Raw genomic sequence first — 21,988 nt, forward strand, 5'->3', positions numbered from 1 at the left:
TGACCCAAGCCATAGTGGTCACAATGGTTAGATCCTTAACCCACTGAGCCACAAAGAAATTTCTCTATAGTGCTATTTTTTTTAATATTAGCCTTTTATTACTAAATAAAGCATAAGTACAAAAAAACTGTACAAAATAAATAAAATGAATAAAAGTGAATTATTTAAAAGCAAACACCCCTGTAACCACCACCTACATTGAAAAAAAGCACTTTCCAACCACTCTACAAGTCCTTTCACGTTCCCCATCCTGAAAGTTATTCTCCTCTTACAAAATAATCATTTTGCTCCTGACTCTTACAGAGATGGCTTCTTTTTAATCATTTAAGTAAGGGTCTCTAGATACTACAGTATAGTCTTGCCCTATTTAACAAAAGGTCCAATATTTTTTAAAGTATATTTTATTTTATTTTATTTTTTTTTTTTTAGGGCTGCACTGGCAGAATATGGAGGTTCTTAGGCTAGAGATAGAATTGGAGCTGTAGCCGCCAGCCCATACCACAGCCACAGCAATGCCAGATCCAAGCCACATCTGTGACCTACACCACAGCTCATGGCAATGCAAGATCCTTAACCCACTGAGCGAGGCCAGGGATCAAAACTGAGTCTTCATGAATTCTAGTCAGATTCATTTCTTCTGAGCCACAATGGGAACGCCTAAAGTATCTACAGACTTTTTGCCATTTCTCTTTTCTTAAAACACATTTTTTGAAGAACTTAGGGTCACTTGACCTACAGAGTACGCCGAAGCCTAGATTTTGCTTATTATACACTCATAGTACAGTTAAAATGATTCTCTCTCCTATTTCCTACAAAACAGCAACTGAATCCAGAGACCTATCCAAATTTTTCAGGAAGAAAGTAATGTCTAGTTTTTTTCACTTTTTTGATGTTAGCAGCCATTGATGTTCAATGCTTAGATCCATTAATTCATTTAAGATGGTAAAGATGCTGATATTTTATCATTTAATTTTCATTTATTAGCTGAAATAATTTTACATTATTTGGCTACCCCACAGTACAGTTTATAAAGGAAAGGCAGATAAAATATATGATTTTTTTTTTCTTTCCCTGGTTTTCGAGATAATTAACTGTTTTGCTGTTTCCTCAAAAGGTAACCAATTGTTTTTTTTCTCAATGTCATTATGATAACTCATTACCACATACTTAAACTCATCTAATGGATCTTATCTATTGCAAGTATTATCCTCACTGAAGCTCAAATTATATTTGGTCTGTGGGAGCTTACTCAAATTCCTTTCTGAATTCTATTGACATGAATTTTTTTTTCTAGAAAGAAGACACTGTAATTTTTATTGTATTTTTAGTGTGTAAGTTGTATATTTTATGGCTTAGTGTATATTTTTATTTTGAGTTATTCCTTGAGGGAGAAGCACCGTATTTTGTGATTAGATGCTAATGGTCATTATTCAATCAGACCCACAGCATAACAAAAAGACAGAATTGGGAAAATTTGTACTCAGTTCCACTCAACCCCTAGTCCTGGAATTATGTAGATGGATAAATTCAGGCCAATTCAGAGGCTATCATCAATTTGTTTGTCTGATCTTTTCTATTTTTTTTTTCTTTTCTTTTTTTCGTCTTTTTGTTTTTTCCAGGGCCACATCCGCGGCATATGGAGGTTCTCAGGCTAGGGGTCTAATCGGAGCTGTAGCCACCAGCCTACACCAGAGCCACAGCAACATGGGATCCGAGCTGCGTCTGTGACTTACACCATAGCTCACTGGCAACACCAGATCCTTAACCCACTAAGCGAGGCCAGGGATCGAACCCACAACCTCACGGTTCCTAGTCGGATTTGTTAACCACTGAGCCACAACAGGAACTCCATGATCTTTTCTTATGATTAGATCTGGGTTTTGCATTTTTGGCAGAAACACCACAGAAGTGGTATAAATGTAGCATGTGGTATTTACAATCAAAACCTGGGCTCAGATATGCTCATTGCTTTTAGACCCACTCAGTGGAAATCAAAGATTACTAGAATGAGTTCTGTTTCTAGTAATAACAGAGTAGCATGTCTCGGACTAACCACCTGCACATGATAAATTTAAAATCTGGACAACATATATTAAAAAAATTTTTTTAAACCAACCATTTGAAGGCTCTAGAGAACAAAAAAGGTATGCAAAAACCGATGGAATGTGGACTTTTTAAATAAAGTAAGTGTACTTGTGTAATATTTGTGTTCCTATGGCTTTTTGCCTGAGGGAAGTCCCCAGTCTGTGGGGTATACCAAAAAGTCTCACATATATATATAATCATAATACCAGAAGGAGAAGAAAATCAGAGCAGGAGAAATATTTGAAGTAATAATATCCAAGATTCTTCCTAGATTAATGACAGACACTACACCATAGATCCAGGAAGCTCAGAGAACACTAAGCAATATAAATATAAAAATAAAAACAAACAAAAAAACCCTATACCTAGGCATGTCATATTTAAAAAAAAATTTCAGAAAATCAAAGGCAAAGGTAAAATACTGAAAGAAGACAGGGAAAAAAACTCCTTACCTATAGAGGAACAGGGATTTCAAAAAGTTTCTTATCAAAAATTATGCAAGCAAGAAGAGAGTAGAGTGAAATATTTAAAATATTGAAAGAAAAAAAATCAACCTAGAATTCTATATCCAGTGAAATCATTCTCCAAAAGAAATTAAATGTTAGTAGTAAAGATCTGAAAACTTTTCTACCACAGAATATCTAAAAAGTTCTGTAAAATTAAAGATAATTTATTTTAAATTATTGGATGAGCCTACAACAAAGTAAGGAAAATCCACTGAAGGTAAGACTGAATCAAGAAGATATATGAACTCTGCAGCCACCAAATTTATAGTCAACTATTTGAGTCATGGTAGCTTAGAACTACTATATAGACGGGCATGTGGGAACAAGTGAACAAACTAGAAATCATACTGTATAAAGTTGTAACCCTGGTATACCTGTAATTTCAGGAAAAGAGTAAAAGAGAAAAAAAGAAGCTTGACCCTGCTAATAGTAAAACAGACAGCCAGTCTCAGAACTGGCTCTGGGCAGAAGTTAAAAAAAAAGCCCCTCAACAAAATTTTGGCCATTATTCAATCTTTACAAGGGTTTGATGCCTAAATCTACCCTAATGGAAGAAGTGAAATTTAAGTGATATACTGTGTTTTTAGGTCCCTGAAAGAAGAAAATACAAACCCTCCTAGAAAAAAGTATCTACTCTTATGCTAGCCTTAATTTCTACAGAGTTCTAAATATTATTTAATAATAATCTAAACATCATGAACACAAAAAGAAACAAACTATCCAAAATAAGAATGAATATGAGAACCAGACCTTAACATACTTCAGATACTGGAATTATCAGCTATAAATACAAAATAACTATATTTAATATATTTTCAGGAATATAACAGAGATTGAAATATGTGAGCAATGAGAAAAAGACAATAGGAAATGACTAGAAAGATTTGAAAATAACCACATTGAACTCATAAAAATCAAAATGTAATAAATTTAAAACTCAACCAAAGGATTAAAAAGCAGACTAGATACAGCTAATTAGAATAAATACATTATAGAACCTAAAAAAAATTCAGATTGCTGCTTGAAGAGACAAATAGGTGTAAAACACTAAAGTGAATTTTGGAGACATGAAAAGAGCTAATTAGAATTCCTAGAAAAGGCAATTAAAATAAGGAAAGGCAATATATGAAGAAATAATAGCTAAGAATCTTCTAAAATTGATTAAAGACATCAAAATCACATCCAAAAAAATGCCAAACAGTAAAAATAAGAGAAATCCACACCTATACACATAGAGTGAAGCTGCAGAATGACAAAGTCAGAAAAAAGATCTTAAAAGCAGCTAGAAAGAAAAGACAGATTACCTACAAGGGAGACATAATTAAACTGGAAGCTAATTTCTTAACAATCATAATGGGAGCCGGAAGATAGTGGAATAATATATAATTAGAATGATCTTCTGAAAATGAAAATGAAATATACTACCAGGAGTTCCCGTCGTGGCGCAGTGGTTAACGAATCCGACTAGGAACCATGAGGTCGTGGGTTCGATCCCTGCCCTTGCTCAGTGGGTTAACGATCCGGCATTGCCGTGAGCTGTTGTGTAGGTCACAGAGGCGGCTCGGATCCCGCATTGCTGTGGCTCTGGCGTAGGCCGGAGGCTGCAGCTCCGATTCGACCCCTAGCCTGGGAACCTCCATATGCCGCAGAAGTGGCCCAAAGAAAAAGCAAAAAAGACAAAAAAAAAATAAATAAATAAATGAAATATACTACCAAAAAAACACAAAAAATATTTACCACTAAAAGATTCTCATTGAGGGAGTTCCCTTCGTGACTCAACAGTTAATGAACCCAACTAGGATCTATGAGGATGCAGGTTTGATTCCTGGCCTTGCTCAATGGATTAAGGATCCTGCACTGCCAGGAGCTGTGATGTAGATCACAGACACACACGGCTGGGATCATGCATTGTTGTGTTTGTGGTCCAGGCTGGCAACTGTAGCTCTGATTCGACACCTAGCCTAAGAACTTCCATATGCCATGGGTATGGCCCTAAAAAGCAAAAAAAAAAAAAAAAAAAAAAAAAAAAATCCTCATTGAGAGAAAACTCAAGAATGTACTTCAAGAAGGTAAGTGATGCCTGTAGAATGCCCTGAGCTGTATTTCTCAAGGAAAGTTGAAACTTCATGGAACAAGACACTATTGATCCTTAGGGCCATATCTAAAGAAAATTCTGTTTATTTCTTCCAAGCATGGTTTTAGATTTACATATATTTGATTTTGCCATCAGGTTCAAAAGTTTCTGTCTGTGAGACCTTGGATGATTTCCAGGCAGTACACTTAAAAAAAAAAAGAAAAGAAAATTCAATGGTTTTCTTCAACGTGACAAGTTGAGGTAAATTTTACGTTTCTGTAGTCCAAGGGACTTGCTTTTGGCTAACAAGTACATTTCTGGAACAGCTTGCTCTATCTGAATCAGGAGGCAGAGAAAAGAGGCAGTCATATCAGCAGGAAGAACAAATGCTCCAAATGGAAGAAAACACAGACAGATGGTTGAATCTATGTTAGATCACACCGAACCATTGTGAAGGCAAGTAAGGACATTAATTGTTCAGAGCACGCACATAGTGAAATTGGGGAAATTAGTCAATATTTGCATATGGATTTCCTGACACTCTATAGGGAAAGATCACTGATATCCACGCATGAAGTTGTCCTGAAAGAAATGAAAAGTTTTTGGCATTTCCCCTCCAAGTCCATTTTGGCCTCACATTTCCAGAGAAAGGGTCTTGACTAGATTATTTATCCTTAAGGTTTTTTGTGGGTTTTTTTTTGGTTTTTATTTATTTATTTATTTTAGGGCCACACCTGTGGCATATGGAGGTTCCCAGGCTAGGGGGCGAATAGGAGCTACGGCTGCTGGTCTACACCACAGACACAGCAAAGCAGGATCCAAGCCATATCTGCGACCTACACCACAGCTCAAAACAATGCCAGATCCTTAATCCACTGAGTGAGGCCAGGGATCGGCCCCCGCAACCTCATGGTTCCTAGTCAGATTTGTTTCCGCTGCGCCACTACTCGAACTCCAGTTGTTTTGTTCAATGGCTTTTCATTTGGTTCAGAGCTGGGAGACAGTAGAAAACTCTGGAGGTAATTGCTTACTAAAAAGTCAGGTTGTAAGTGCTCATTACTTCAGTTGTTGCCAGATGTCCTTAAATTACTGTCATAAAAGAAAAAAAATTGGAGTACCCCTTGTGGCACACTGAAAATTTGACTACACGAACATTTATGTCTACACAGAGACATTTTAATGTCATAGGTATAGGTGGTGTTTAAGAGATTCAGGAATGAAGTTGCATAGGTTCAAATACTAGCTACACTACATTCTAGTCTTTTGACCTTAGGCAAGTTACTGAACCCTTTTGGGCCTCAAATTTCTTCATCTATAAAATGGAGATAGTCATAAAACCTACTTCCTTAGGTTCTCTGAGAACTATTATTATCGCTTACAGAATATAAAGAGTTAATTAAATCAATAAGAAAAGGCAGCCAATCTACTAGATGTTCAACATCAGTTAAAACTTCAGCTGTTCCCTGACACAATTTTGATATATCAAATTGTCCTAGTCCATATTCTGTTTTACTTGGCTTCATACTTTTCTGTCGCTGCTACCTTGGTCTAAAAATTTTCCATCCAGTCTCTGCACGTGAAAATATTGCCATATTTTATTTATTTATTTATTTTTTATTTTCCCACTGTACAGCAAGGGGATCAAGTTATCCTTACATGTATACATTACAATTACATTTTTTTCTCCACCCTTTGTTCTGCTGCAACATGAGTATCTAGACAAAGTTCTCAATGCTCTTCAGCAGGATCTCCTTGTAAATCTATTCTAGGTTGTGTCTGATAAGTCCAAGCTCCCGATCCCTTCCACTCCCTCCCCCTCCCATCAGGCAGCCACAAGTCTTTTCTCCAAGTCCATGATTTTCTTTTCTGAGGAGATGTTCATTTGTGCTGGATATTAGATTCCAGTTATAAGTGATATCATATGGTATTTGTCTTTGTCTTTCTGGCTCATTTCACTCAGTATGAGATTCTCTAGTTCCATCCATGTTGCTGCAAATGGCATTATGTCATTCTTTTTTATGGCTGAGTAGTATTCTATTGTGTATATATACCACATTTTCTGAATTCAATCATCTGTTGATGGACATTTGGGTTGTTTCCATGTCCTGGCTATTGTGAATAGGGCTGCAATGAACATGCGGGTGCATGTGTCTCTTTTTTTTTTTTTTTTTCCCACTGTACAGCAAGGGGGTCAGGTTATCCTTGCATGTATACATTACAATTACATTTTTCCCCCACCCTTTGTTCTGTTGCAACATGAGTATCTAGACAAAGTTCTCAATGCTATTCAGCAGGATCTCCTTGTAAATCTATTCTAACTTGTGTCTGATAAGCCCAAGCTCCCGATCCCTCCCACTCCCTCCCCCTCCCATCAGGCAGCCACAAGTCTCTTCTCCAAGTCCATGATTTTCTTTTCTGAGGAGATATTCATTTGTGCTGGATATTAGATTCCAGTTATAACTGATAACATATGGTATTTGCCTTTGTCTTTCTGGCTCATTTCACTCAGTATGAGATTCTCTAGCTCCATCCATGTTGCTGCAAATGGCATTATGTCATTCTTTTTTATGGCTGAGTAGTATTCCATTGTGTATATGTACCACCTCTTCCGAATCCAATTATCTGTCAGTGGGCATTTGGGTTGTTTCCATGTCCTGGCTATTGTGAATAGTGCTGCAATGAACATGCATGTGTCTCTTTTAAGTAGAGTTTTGTCCGGATAGATGCCCAAGAGTGGGATTGCGGGGTCATATGGAAGTTCTATGTATAGATTTCTCAGGTATCTCCAAACTGTTCTCCATAGTGGCTGTACCAGTTGACATTCCCACCAACAGTGCAGGAGGGTTCCCTTTTCTCCACAGCCCCTCCAGCACTTGTTATTTGTGGATTTATTAATGATGGCCATTCTGACTGGTGTGAGGTGGTATCTCATGGTAATTTTGATTTGCATTTCTCTTATAATCAGGGATGTTGAGCATTTTTTCATGTGTTTGTTGGCCATCTGTATATCTTCTTTGGAGAAATGTCTATTCAGGTCTTTTGCCCATTTTTCCATTGATTGATTGGTTTTTTTGCTGTTGGGTTGTATAAGTTGTTTTTATATTCTAGAGATTAAGCCCTTGTCAGTTGCATCATTTGAAACTATTTTCTCCCATTCTGTAAGTTGTCTTTTTGTTTTCTTTTTGGTTTCCTTTGCTGTGCAAAAGCTTTTCAGTTTGATGAGGTCCCATGGGTTTATTTTTGCTCTAATTTCTATTGCTTTGGGAGACTGACCTGAGAAAATATTCATGATGTTGATGTCAGAGAGTGTTTTGCCTATGTTTTCTTCTAGGAGTTTGATGGTGTCCTGTCGTATATTTAAGTCTTTCAGCCATTTGGAGTTTATTTTTGTGCATGGCGTGAGGGTGTGTTCTAGTTTCATTGCTTTGCATGCAGCTGTCCAGGTTTCCCAGCAATGCTTGCTGAATAGACTTTCTTTTTCCCATTTTATGTTCTTGCCTCCCTTGTCAAAGATTAATTGACCATAGGTGTCAGGGTTTATTTCCGGATTCTCTATTCTGTTCCATTCATCTGTCTGTCTGTTTTGATACCAGTACCAAACTGTTTTGATGACTGTGGCTTTGTAGTATTTCTTGAAGTCTGGGAGAGTTATGCCTCCTGCTTGGTTTTTGTTTCTCAGGATTGCTTTGGCGATTCTGGGTCTTTTGTGGTTCCATATAAATGTTTGGATTGTTTGTTCTAGTTCTGTGAAAAATGTCATGGGTCATTTGATAGGGATTGCATTGAATCTATAGATTGCTTTGGGTAGTATGGCCATTTTTACAATATTGATTTTTCCAATCCATGAACATGGAATATCTTTCCATTTCTTTACATCTTCTTTGATTTCTTTGATTAAAGTTTTATAGTTCTCGGCATATAGGTCCTTTACCTCCTTGGTCAGGTGTATTCCGAGGTATTTGATTTTGTGAGGTTCAATTTTAAAAGGTATCGTAGAAAATATTACCATATTTTATATCCTAACTCAAATCCTGAATTCTCTACAGAGTCTTTCTGATTAAAGAATGGTAGTTTCTCTCTCCATCTCTGTCTGACTTTCTAAGATATAATCAAACTTTTTTTTTCCTTTCTGTATAATGTGTGTACATGTTTTATCTCCTGTAGAAATCTGTGAATTTTCATGGCCAAAATAACATATTCTACTTATATATCCTCACAGTGCATAGTAAATATTCACTGTATAAATGTTTTTTGGTTTCCCATAACTTGATCTACTACAAAGTAATCAGTGAGAAGATACATGAAATTCTCATACCCATAGTATGTTCATCCCACCCACTCACACGCACAGAAAGAAACAAACATTTTCCCATACAGCACATAGCTCCTTTCTTTATTTGCACTCCACTCTAAATACATGAGACATGATATGCGCTATATTGTTAAATTGATGGGTGGAAAGATTAAAGAGCCACTTTCAGTCGTTTAGGAGAGAGATGACGGTGGCTTAAGCAAGATGGGAGCAGAGGTGGTTGAGAGAACAGATCAGATTCTAGATAAGTTTTGAAGGTAGAGGCAGTAGATTTGTCTACAGACTGGATGTAGTGGGAGAGAAAGTAGTCAAGGATGAAGCCATGTTCTAGAATGTCAGCTGTATAGCAGACCCCAGAGAATAACCAGTTCAGATTCAGATCAGAGGAGGAGGATGGAGGGATGAAGGCATAGGTTTCCAAATAGATTGAACATCTGGAATATCTCAGAGTTGGATATTTGAAAATTACATTAGTATATATAACAGAGATAGTGGAGTGTGTAAAAAATTAAGAATAGATACAGAGAAAACCAATAAACAAACCAAGCAATTATTGATCTCAGAAAGAACAATAAGTACTAGCTTTGCAGGAAACAATATTTTTATGGTATTAATATTTACATTAACATAGACTGATTTAGCAAAAAATGAGATGTAACTGTACTACAGGGATAAGGAAAAGGAGAAAAGGTACAAAGAACTAAATAAATCCTTATTTGTCATAGAGCAAGTCAATAGATGAAGTAGAAAACTGTCAGATCAAGGGACTTCCTTGGTGGTCCAGTGGTTGCGACTTGGTACCTTCACTGCTGCAGCGTGAGTTGCACTGCTGCGGCCTGAGTTCAATCCCTGGTCCGGTATCTGAGAACCCACATCAAGCCACTGTGTATCGTGGCCAGAAAGAAAGAAAAAACTGTCAGATCAAGAAGTAGGATTATGAATATTATTCCGGATTGGGGGTAAATAGAGAGGATATTGCTAAAAATAGTAAAAAATGGTAGCCATATGTTAGAAATTCTCAAATCCCTACTTTTAACATGAGTAAGGATCACAGTTTACTGAACTGCTTCCTCAGAAATTCTGATCCAGTGGGTTGGGGTAGATAATGAATATGCATTTCTAACAAGCTCACTGGTGATGCCAATGATGTTGATTCTAGGTCCAAACTTTGAGGACAACTGCTATAGGAAGTAGAACTAGGGAGTTAGGCCAAGGACACATATTTTTCATAATAATTATTCTCATACAGTGATTCTCAAACTTGGCTGCTTGTTGGAATCACCTGGGGAGCTTTAAAAACTAGCGATGCTGGGATCTCATCCCCAGAAGTTGTGATGCAATTGATCTGGGTTGTAGTCTGGTGTTGGTAAACAGCACTGTAGGTGATTTTAATGAGTTTAAAAATGAGACTTTTTCAGTATAATTTTAACTATATGCACAAATTTAAATATTTTTTTTTCTTTTTTGGCTACCCCGTGGCATGTGGAGTTCCTAGGCTGGGATCAGATCTAAGCTGCAGTAGCAACCCATGCCACAACTGTGACAACGCCATATCTTGCCAGCCGGGGATCCAACATGTGTCCTAGTGCTACTACACAGATGCCACCAATCCTGTTGTGCCGTGGCAGGAACTCCATAAATTTAATTTTCAATATAGAAGTAAATATTTGTGTTCACGGTAGTAGGAAGACAGCAAAACTAAGAATCAGAAGATATGGAAGCATGTCTGGTATGAGCTTCTGCCATAAGCCACTCTATGTCCTTGGGAAAGTCACCCAATCTATGTGGGCTTTAGTTTCCTCATATGTAAAATTAGGATGCTGGACCGGTCATTGTTAAATGTTCTTTCCGACTTCACATTTTTTGGGGTAATAGTTATAATGCCCAATGCTATAAAATCTGAAAATTTAAAAAGTATGCAGCAATAGGAGTTCCTGTTGTGGCTCAGTAGTTAATGAATCCCAAATAGGAACCATGAGGTTGTGGGTTCGATCCCTGGCCTCGCTCAGTGGGTTAAGGATCCGGCATTGCCCTGAGCTGTGGTGTAGGTCACAGACACGGCTCGGATCCTGAGTTGCTGTGGCTCTGGTATGCGCCGGAGGCTACAATTCCAATTAGACCTCTAGCCTGAGAACCTCTGTATGCCATGGGAGCGGCCCTAGAAAAGGCAAAAAAGACAAAAAAAAAAAAGTATGCAGTGACAAAAAGTTCCCCATATGATGTTGAGAGTGATTATTATCATTTAGTGATTATCATAAAATTTTAATTCTTTGAAAACTAATGTTATTTTTCACACATACATATCACTTTCCCCTTACTTATTTATTGTACTCAGTATCACCCTGGTAATCAGCTCACCCTGGTAAATAAAGATCAAAACAGCTGAGATGAACTTATACTTAATGGCAGAGCAGGACATTTCATTTCTCCAAAACATTTGCTAAATTGCATCCAAGAAAATGATAAAATAGGAGTTCCCATCGTGGCGCAGTGGTTAATGAATCCAACTAAGAACCATGAGGTTGTGGGTTCAATCGCTCACCTTGCTCAGTGGGTTGATGATCCAGCGTTGCCGCGAGCTGTGGTGTAGGTCGCAGACGCGGCTCAGATCCCGTGTTGCTCTGGCTCTGGCATAGGCTGGCAGCTATAGCTCCGATTTGACCCCTAGCCTGGGAACCTCCATATGCTGTGGGAGCAGCCCAAGAAATGGCAAAAAGGCAAAAAGGCAAAAAAAAGAAAATGATAAAATAGACCACCCTTGGGTTATTGTGAATTATTTTCCCAGGAGTGATGATGAGCAGATCCTGATCCTTCTACTGGCTCCACACCTCTTTCTACCAGCAGCATCTACTTGTAAGATGTCTGCCCCTGGCTAACTTTAAGGGAGCAGTGTGTCATCATAAATTCTGGCAAAACAAAGTAATTGATTAGAGTGGTGGCTAAGCTCCTAGTGACTCCTTATTACTGAAAAGTCTTACCCTGATTATCCTAGAGGCTTAGTATAACTATTGTCAATTCTCAATCATAAATACTAACAAAGGGAGATGTGGGAAATGAGGATTGGTACGGATATTCCAAGGAATTTTATATCAACTTTAGAATGCTCTGTATATGGAGAACTTTCAATTTGCCTTCATAATTATGTTTTCTTTAGAATAATTTAAAATCAGCTTTCATTTCTTGAGTCAACAGAGATAACTGCTATTATGTAGGAAACCTTGTCTGAAACAAAAAATCAATTGCCTATAATTACAGATGGATCATGAAGATTAAGCTGTTTATAAGACTAAATATATTTGTGTGCACATGTGTCTGCCTGTGACTTTGACTTCTTGCCTTTTAAAGAACTTTTTTGACCAAATGGAAATCAGAAGTTATAGTAACATACTGCTGAAACAAAAGGTGAATTCTACAATGAAAGGAGGTCAGAGCCATGTGTCATGATTTTGCAGGTAGTTAAAAATGAACTGAGAAGTCACCATCCGGTGGGAGGCATCTTAGGGACGCAGCCACCTTCTGTTGGGCATAAATAGAATGAAAGCTTGTTGAGCTATTTATTCTTAGATGGTTATGATCATGTGTTGCTCCTCCACTGAAATGTGCCCATTTTACTACCTCACTCTTTTAGAATGGATATTTTTAGCTAACTCTGGGCTAATCTAATCAACTGATTTGTGCTAACTGAAGTTTAGAAGAGAGCATCCTCTCTCAAACCCTAAGTCTGTTTCACCCTGCCAGGTAAAATATGAACACCAGATCCTTAACCCACTGAGAGAGACCAGGGATCAAACCCACATCCTCATGGATACTAGTTGGATTCTAAATCACTGAGCCACAAAGGGAACTCCCTAAATGATTTTCTGTCATGAAAATTCACATATCATTCATTTTCCCATATAACTAGTATTTAAAAAATGTTATCTGTGTTTCCCACTTTTTAAGCTTTTCAATGTGAGTTCTTTGTCCTGTCCTTGGATTAATTCAGGCAGGCCCCCATTTTTTTCCTGGCCACCCTTAGGTTAAGTTCTATAATCACATTATGTCAAAAACACAGTCTGAGTACAGTTATTATAAATGTCCAATAATAGGTAATAATAAAAATGCCAAAATTGTTTTAATATTGGAAAATTCTTGCCTCTCCCAACAAGGGCCTGCTGCAGGCTGGACCCATGCAGGTTGGGAGTGAGCTCAGTCCTCCTTTCTTGCCTGATCCTTTCCCTTAGTTTATTATTTATTTTTTATTATTTTTTTATTTTTGGCTTTTTGCCATTTCTAGGGCCACTCCCGTGGCATATGGAGGTTCCCAGGCTAGGGGTCTAATCGGAGCTGTAGCTGCCGACCTACACCAGAGTCACAGCAACGCAGGATCCGAGCCGCGTCTGCGACCTACACCACAGCTCACGGCAACGCTGGATCCTTAACCCACTGAGCAAGGGCAGGGATCAAACCTGCAACCTCATGGTTCTAGTCAGATTCGTTAACCACTGAGTCACGACGGGAACTCCTCCTTTAGTTTATTAGCTATGGTTTCTGATTTCCTGTTTCTACCAGTTGAAGTTGGGATGGGGAAAGAAGAAGACACAAGAGAGGAGTTCTCATCATGGCTCAGTGGTTAACGAATCTGACTAGGAACCATGAAGTTGCGGGTTCGATCCCTGGCCTTCCTCAGTGGGTTAAGGATCTGGCATCACCCTGAGCTGTGGTGTAGGTCGAAGACATGGCTTTGCTGTGGCTTTGGTGTAGGCCGGTGGCTACAGCTCCGATTAGATCCCTAGCCCCCTAGCCTGGGAACTAGAACCTCCATATGCCGCGGGTGCAGCCCTAGAACAAAAAGACAAAAAAAAAAAAAAAAAAAGGAGAAGACATAAGAGGAATGAGGAAGTTCTTATATGATTATTACTGTTGTAAAGTGACTTAGTGTTCCCTGGGATGGGAAGATATGTAACTTTGACTTTTCTTCCCATGGGATATATTTATCAGTTCTTTGGAAATCTCCAACTCTGTTAAGCACCTCTCAACTTCAGTTCCTTTGATCTGCATGGATGGATGTTATTCTGGCAGTTAATTACTCTCTCCTGGCTCCCAGAATCCTGCAGCATACTTTCATTTCCTGCCCTCTGAAATAGCATTTTCAACAGAATCTAGTACAAACGTAATGCTGGTTGAGGCAGACTGCCTTTACAGCTAGTTTTAACATTTGTCCTTCATTCCATTTTATTTTTGCAATGCAAGTTTTCCATCCCTCCCATAAAGAACTGGAGTCACTTTTCCTTCGTTTTAAAGCACAATGGTCCCAATGAAATGCAGCAAAAGTGATGCTATGTGACTCCCAGGCCTGGACTTGAAGAGATGTTACAGCTTCTGGGTTTTTTTGTTGTCTGTTTTTGTTTTTGTTTTTACCCTTTTGGAGTCTGTCATCACATAAAATAGTCCCATTATTCAGCTGGAAAGAGAGGCTTAGCCAGACTCTAGGCATTCCAGCCACGGAGGTGAAGTGCCAGAGATGGGAATGAAGGCATTTTACATCTTTCAGCATCACAAAGCAGAGACACTCCAGCCAACACAACACAGACAAGCCAGCCCTGAGCCCTGCCCACACAGAATTGTAAGCAAATAAATACTGTTTTTATTTTATTTTATTAGTTTTTTTAGTAGTAATACATAACTAATACAAAAGCTATCTGGTTTACTGCAAGCACACATGTATTCCTTATCCCAGCGTACTCTGAGAGGGCAGACAGCTCTCCTTCATTCTGCTGCTAAAGCTGTTGACCAACCCATCTTACAAATTTCCCCAGTAGAGTCAAACAGTAATCCAATAAAGTTAAATACACACTTAACATATTGTCCCAGAAATACCACTTCTAGCCCCAGAGAAATGAAGACATGATCACAAAAGAGATCTGTAAGCAAACACTTAAAACAGCTTTATTCGTAATTGCCAAAAACTGGGAGCAACCCTCAAATCTATCGACCGGGGAACAGAACAAATTCATCCATAAAACTTCTGATATATACAACAACATGAATGAATCTCAAAAGTAATATATTAACTGAAAGAAGGCAGACAAGAAAAGTTACATACTATGTGATTCTATTTAATGAAATTCTGTAAAATACAAAACAAATATCAAATCAGTGTGTGTTAGTGGCTGGGAGTATGGAGAGGGAGCTGACTACAAAGGGGCACAAGGGAATCTGGGGGGATAATGATGTGGTGTTATTTATACGACTGTATATGTTTGTCAAAGCTCACAGGACTGCTGACCTAAAAAAAGGTGAATATTTCTGTATATAAATCTTAATAAATATTAATCAATCAATTAATTAGAATAAATCCATTATGCCCTTAAACTATATCAAGCTGTCTAAATGGCTGGCTCCACTGAAGCCGTTTTCATGGACATGAGTGCCAGAACCCTTACCCCAATCCCTTTGAATGACAGAGGCTGGTAATCATATCACAGTATAACTCTCTCTAAGTTAATCGTCCTCAAAAATCTCTTCAATCTTCCAAAAATCCAAACCTCTTATACTCTTAACATGGGTGAATAATCTAACTTATTCTTAGCTATTTCCTGTGAAAACTTGCATCTGGATTACTATATCCTTTGGAATGTGCACACTCTCCAAGGTACTCTGTATCCCGGGGTCTGCCTGGAACTTCTCATTTAATACTCTTTCACATGTATTTATACACATTATTTTAAGTAACACTACATAGAGACATTATTTTCATGTCGATTGCTAGGAAATACTTATCTACCCACATATTTACCATTTAAAAAGTTCTTCTTTCCTAAAGATCTAAATAAATTTCCATCTATTATCATTTTCCATCTGCCTGAAGAACTTCCTTTTGCATTTCTTGCAGCACACATCTGCTGGAAATGTATTCTCTTGTTTTGCTTTTTTTTTTCCCTAAAAATGTGCTTATTTTGCCTTCATGCATTGAAGGCATTTTTTTTTTTTTTTTTTTTTTGAGTACAGAAATCTGGGTTTTCTGGATTTATTTTATTTTTTAGCACTTTTTAAAGATATTGTTCCTTTGCTTTCTAGCCTCATTGTTACTGAGGAGGAGTTAGCAGTCATTTAAATGGCTGCCCTTGGAGTTCCTGCTGTGGCTCAGAGGTAACAAACTTGACTAGTATCCATGATGAGGTGGGTTTGATCCCTGGCCCTGCTCAGGGGGTTAAGAATCAGACATTGCCGTGAACTGTGGTGTAGGTCACAGATGTGGCTTGGATCCTGCGTAGCTGTAGCTGTCAGCTGCAGCTCCAATTTGACTCCTATCCTGGGAACTTCCATATGCCACATGAGTAGCCCTAAAAAGACAAAAATAAATAAATAAATTGCTGCCCTGTATACAATGTGTCATTTTACTCAGCTTTCTTTCAAGATTTTCTCTTCACCTTTGGCTTTCAGAAGTTTGACTCTGATGTGACTGGATGTAGCTTTTCTTTAGACTTGTCCTGTTTTTGAGGCTTTCTGAGATTCCAGACGCTATAAATTTCTTTCTTTCACCAAATTGAGAAAATATCAGCTATTATTTCTCCACATATTTGTTCAGTTGCATTATCTCTCTTCACTTCTTCTGAGATTCCATTTAAACAATGTTAGACCTTTGGATATTATTCTTCAGTTCCTTGCAGCTGTTTAGTTTTTCAATCTTTTCTCTATGTTCTTCAAGTTATATACTTTCTATTGACCTATCTTTGAGTTCATTAATTTTTTATTTTATCATATTCATTTTGTGATAATCCCATTCAGTGAATATTTTCATTTCAGATATTGCACATTATCCAGAATTCTGTAGAAGCTCCTATTTCCCTGATTTATCTTTTCATTCATTATGAGCATATTCTTTACATCCTTGAGCACAGTTGTAACAGTTGCTTTAAAATCCTTGTCTGATACATCAAACATCAGTGCTTTCTTAGAGCTCAGGCTTCAATAATTGCCTTTTCTCTTTAAAATTGTTCATGTTTCCTGTTTTTTTTTTTTTAAGTTAAGTAACTATGGATTGTATTTTAGACACTATGAATTATATATTGTAGAAATGATATTTCTCTGAAAAGTGTTGATTGTTTTAATAGACATTTAACTTGGCCTTAAGTTACAAACTCTCTCTTGCAATAGGCAGCAGCTTAAATTTCAGCACTGTTCTTTTAGTTTTAGTTGTTGGCTTGCCTGAGTCTGCCTCATACAGCTGTGATTCAGGGGTCAGCCAAAAATTTGGGAAGAGTTTATAATATAACATTGTAAGTCATCTATATTCCAATAAAGTTTATTAAAAACAAAAACTTTGAAGAATTTAAACATAGAATTTAGGGCTCTCTCTTTCTGGAACTTACCTTTTTTGTATTTCTTCTCTCAATTCTAGTGGCTATAGTTGCCCCAAATTCTTGTTCTCTGGTTCTTTAGGCAGCAAGACTACAGGTTTTCTATTGGATTTTTAGCATTCCCATATGGTGAAGACTGGGATCTGCCCCAAGTCTAAAAGGTAAAAATGAGAAACTCACTGAGTGCTGTTCCCTTCATCTGAGTATTAACTTCCCTGAGTGTCTGCCAGCTTTGTGTTATTATCCAATTCCATCAGAAGCTGGAGTTTAATATTTTGTTAGGATTCTATGATTGTTATTTGATTCAATAGGGACTAGTCAACTATACCAGAGCTAAATATCAATTCAAATGCTATTTTCCATGATATCCATTTATAATCTCCTTATAAAAACATATATGAAGGAGGTATTATTTTCCTCATTTCATAAATGAAAGAGATGTGTAGAGTTCCCTTGTGGCACTGTGGGTTAAAGATCCAGCATTGTCACTGAAGTGGCTTGGGTTGCTGTTGTGGCACAGGTTCAATCCCTGGCCTAGGAACTTCCACATGCCGTAAGTACAGCTCCCCATCCCCCCCCAAATAAAATAAATTAAAAAATAAATAAATAGGTGTGGCTCAAAGAAGTTAAAAAGACCGGCTTTGCCAACCAAGGTCCAGGAAGGAGAATTTAACTCAGTTCAAAGGAAGATTATAACAGACTACCTAGAGAGATATAGGCAAAGTTAGGGAAACCAAAAGGGATGCTGGTGCACCCAGAGATTAGCACCAAAGGGAAGCTTTGGGAGTTGCTACTGCCATCACATACTCCATGGATCATCTTGCACAACCCTGTGTGCTGAATGTCCATTCCAGAGAATGTTGCTCTAAATTAGATTCTCTAGAAATTGTTTGATTTTTTTAAATGAAAATATTATTCACAGCTCTTGCCAAATCTAGATATACTGTGTTTGAACTCATGACGTCTTAGGCAAGGCCATTCCAATGTGATTCAGTAGGGCAGGGAAACAAAGAATACGAGTAGCAAGAGATGGCTACAGAGAGCACAGGAGAACATAAAATAGAGATGGAAGAACATCTATTGGCATTCAGAAAAATCAGGCTAATTAACATTTTAAGAATTAACACCTTAGAGTCCTTTTTATAATAAGAACAAAGAGTAATTATAAATATAAAGTTTACATAATATGTAAATAATATTATGAATACATATAATTACTTAAAAAAATAAAAGTAAACCATATCACGATTGAAAACAGCTATTATTTAAAATTGAAAACAAAGTAAGAAATAACACAGGTATACAAATGTTACCCCCCAAGTCAACCAATATTAAAGCTATAATTTACTATAGATGTCCTATATATTGCTAGAAAGTATATTAAGTGAAAGCACATATTTAAACTCAGAAACTCTATCAAGATTGTTTCACAAATACCTGCCTGGATTTCTTGGTCATTTATGTGGTCTGGTTTTCATAAGATGACACAAATAAAACCTATGTGTATGATAGACTCAAGAAAATTACTACATATATCTGAATGAAAAATGCTTAGTTCTTTTTCCCCTTCTAGCATTATTTTGCTATTCTTTGAATCTCAATTATACTTTTCTTGGTCTTTTTTGGGATTATTTATGTTCTGTAAATGAGGAGAGAGGAGGGTGGAGGAGGAAATGGCATCTTTTTTTTTTGGAAATGACATCTCTAAATATCTCAGGATCTTGAAATTCTCTTTAGCCGTTCTTCTCAGATTTTTCACTTTTAGTTATCCTTAAACTTCATATTCATACCTTGTAAGGCTCCTTTTCAATTTGAAGTCAGAAAACTCAGACCAAAGAATGCTTTAACATCTCTCTGTAGGGGAGATTCTCATAAACATTACGAGTCAGTAACAACATATTTTGTGAAAATCTCCCAAGAAATTCCTAAGAAATACTAGCTAAATTTCCTAAGATATACCAGCTAATACAATCATCTATCTTATTAACGAAAACCTCAGCTTTAACGCCTAAACTCTAATCTTTTATGACAAAGAATAATATATATCTTTTCTCCAAACCTGAGCCTTATTATGTCTCTCTTCTTATTGCCTGTTCTTGTTATATGTCTTTCTTTTTCCTAAATTACATTTTTTTAAAGCACCAGCTTTGAGCTCCTACAAGATGCAATTTACTATTTCTGCTGTAAATTTGCAAAGACTCTATTGATATAAAATGCCCTTTCTTTCGTATTCTCTGAAAGAAACCAGTCTTTGTGCAAAGTAATTACTGCCACTGCTTTACTCCTTTAACATCATCTTTTGTGCTATGTGCAGGCCATGCATTGACCATTCTCAGAATATCACAATAAACACTGTTTTGATCATGAACCTGGGCATTGAAAACCTCCTCGATTTCATTAAGCTTCAACTTAATTGTATTCATTGCAAGGATTCCAGGCAAATTTGCCTTCTGTAAAGCTGTATTTGGAATAGGTATATACATAAGAGATACTGCCTCTGCTTTTTCCAAAGTTAACAATAACTATATGACAAACTAGATTTTTAAATGCTTACATTACTCTTGGGAAGAAAACTGTGCCAAAGAAACTAACTGTTTTAATTCTTCAAATCAATGAAGTATAGCTGAATTACTGTTAATTGATATACACACACAGAATATGTCATTATTTTATTTTTTAAAATTTGTTCTGTTTTCCTTAATACTCCTTCACATTTATATAACATAAACTTGCAACACTAACATCATAATATATCATCATAATATATCACTCAATTTATAAGAGTATTCATATACTTATACTCAGTGATACATAGTTTATTTTATTATTCAGAATCAGAATGCATATTTACTAATTTTAATTTGTACTCTGACTCTTTTCACAAAGGATTTAGGTGGTTATGTAAATATTTTATATCTACAATACAAAGACTGAGAGCCAGCAGTGGCATAAAGCAAAGCTATATTTTTGCATAGATGATCGTACTTTAGAGTTCTACCACAGTGCTCTTAAAATGCAACTTCGATGTACTAAGAATAGAATGCTGATAGGTAATTTAATCAATTTAATGTTAGGTTGGCGTTCCCACTGCAGCACAGTGGGTTAAAAATCTGACTTTAGCAGCTTGGGTTGTTGCAGAGGTTTATATATATATATGTGTGTATGTGTGTATGTATATATATGGTTAATAAATACATGATGAAGATAGGGTGCAGCACAATTTAGTTGCAGGAGACATTTTTCAAACTGACTTGTTAGCTACATAGAGGGTTTATTTTATTTTACTTCATTTTATTTATTTTTAGGGCCACACCTACGGCACATGGAAGTTTCTGGTAGAGGGGCCCGAATAGGAATTGCAGCTGCTGGCCTATGTCACAGCCACAGCAACACTAGATCCAAGCCACATCTGCGACCTACACCACAGCTTGTGGCAACGCCGATACTTAACCTACTGAGTGAGGCCAGGGAACGAACCCGCATCTTCACAGATATCTAACTACATCAGCTTATGCTATGTCTAAGCCACAACGGGAACTCCCACAGAAGGTTAATTTTAGTATGAGCTGGAAATATTAATTAACACATATTTAATTATGTGAAAGGGCAGTGATGGGGCCAAGTGGAGGCTCTATGGAAAATTTAGCTCCCTCCAATACACACGTAATTTTCACCAACCCCTAATTTCCCCAGAGAAATGTTCAGTCTCAGTAAAAAAAAAAAAAAAAAGTCCTATATAAACGTTGTCTTCACACTTTCTTTCAGCAAGATTGCTTCCCCAGGTCCTTCTAACATAGAAATTTTAGAGCCACAACTAGCAATCAGCAAAATAATAGATTTGAATATGACAGCATTAGTTTAAATCTCTATTTGCTACTGAATTTCTCTATTTTCAAAGAGTAACTAAAAGAAAGAAAGCACATGTAAGTTAAAATTAAAATTCTGGTAATTCAACTGGAGTGGGAGTGAGAATATACCTGTTAAAATATTTGATATAGATCCATATAAAGTCTAAGTAAGAAAAGACAACATAACATAGATCCAAAATCATCACTGAAGTAGAATTAATATTGTGTTGTTGGTGTTTTAAATAGCATCGTGTGTTTATGGTTTGAGTTGACTCAAGGTTTTGAAGTTGTTACATATGTAAACACTTTTGTTAGAATTCACCCTGGCTTCCATCCTTGGTCCATATTTCCCCTAATTCTACTTGCGTTTCCTAATTCTACTTGATTTTTAATATTGTCATAATTCTAACAACACCTATGTGTTGTTGACTACAAATCTGGGTATTTAAAAAAAGCTTCATACTCATATCCATTTACCTCCTAAAATCTCCACCAGATATGACATAACTTCCTCAATCTCAACTTGCTCAAAGCAAAACTCATGGTATTCTCCCTAGTCCAATTCCTCCTTTTATAATCACTTAATTGTTGGTACCCCATCCACTCAATCACTCATATTAGAAATTGAGTATTTCCTATTGCTCACTCTCTTTATATCCAATCAAAAATCAAGTTCTATTTATCTAACCTCCTAAACATTTGTTAAATTGTTATCTTCCTTCTACTACTTAAGTGCAGACCCTCATTTTTGCTCCCTTAGGAAAAAAAAATGTCTCAGGGCCCAAATATATAGCAACTCATATTCCTTTCTTTTGCTTAGC

General features: G+C 36.9%; 1 long non-coding RNA gene across 21 annotated transcripts in view; it reads right to left on the reverse strand.

The window, feature by feature from the left end:
- The window catches only part of LOC102168027, a 209,937-nt gene that overhangs the window by 150,011 nt on the left and 37,938 nt on the right, over positions 1-21,988 (reverse strand). For all 21 annotated transcript variants that reach the window (XR_002344024.1, XR_002344023.1, XR_002344036.1 and 18 more), the window contains one exon: positions 17,332-17,473. This is a non-coding gene — a long non-coding RNA (uncharacterized LOC102168027). The remainder of the gene's footprint in view (positions 1-17,331; positions 17,474-21,988) is intronic.

Source organism: Sus scrofa, chromosome 5 (genome assembly GCF_000003025.6).
Source record: "Sus scrofa isolate TJ Tabasco breed Duroc chromosome 5, Sscrofa11.1, whole genome shotgun sequence".
NCBI classification, from domain to species: domain Eukaryota; kingdom Metazoa; phylum Chordata; class Mammalia; order Artiodactyla; family Suidae; genus Sus; species Sus scrofa.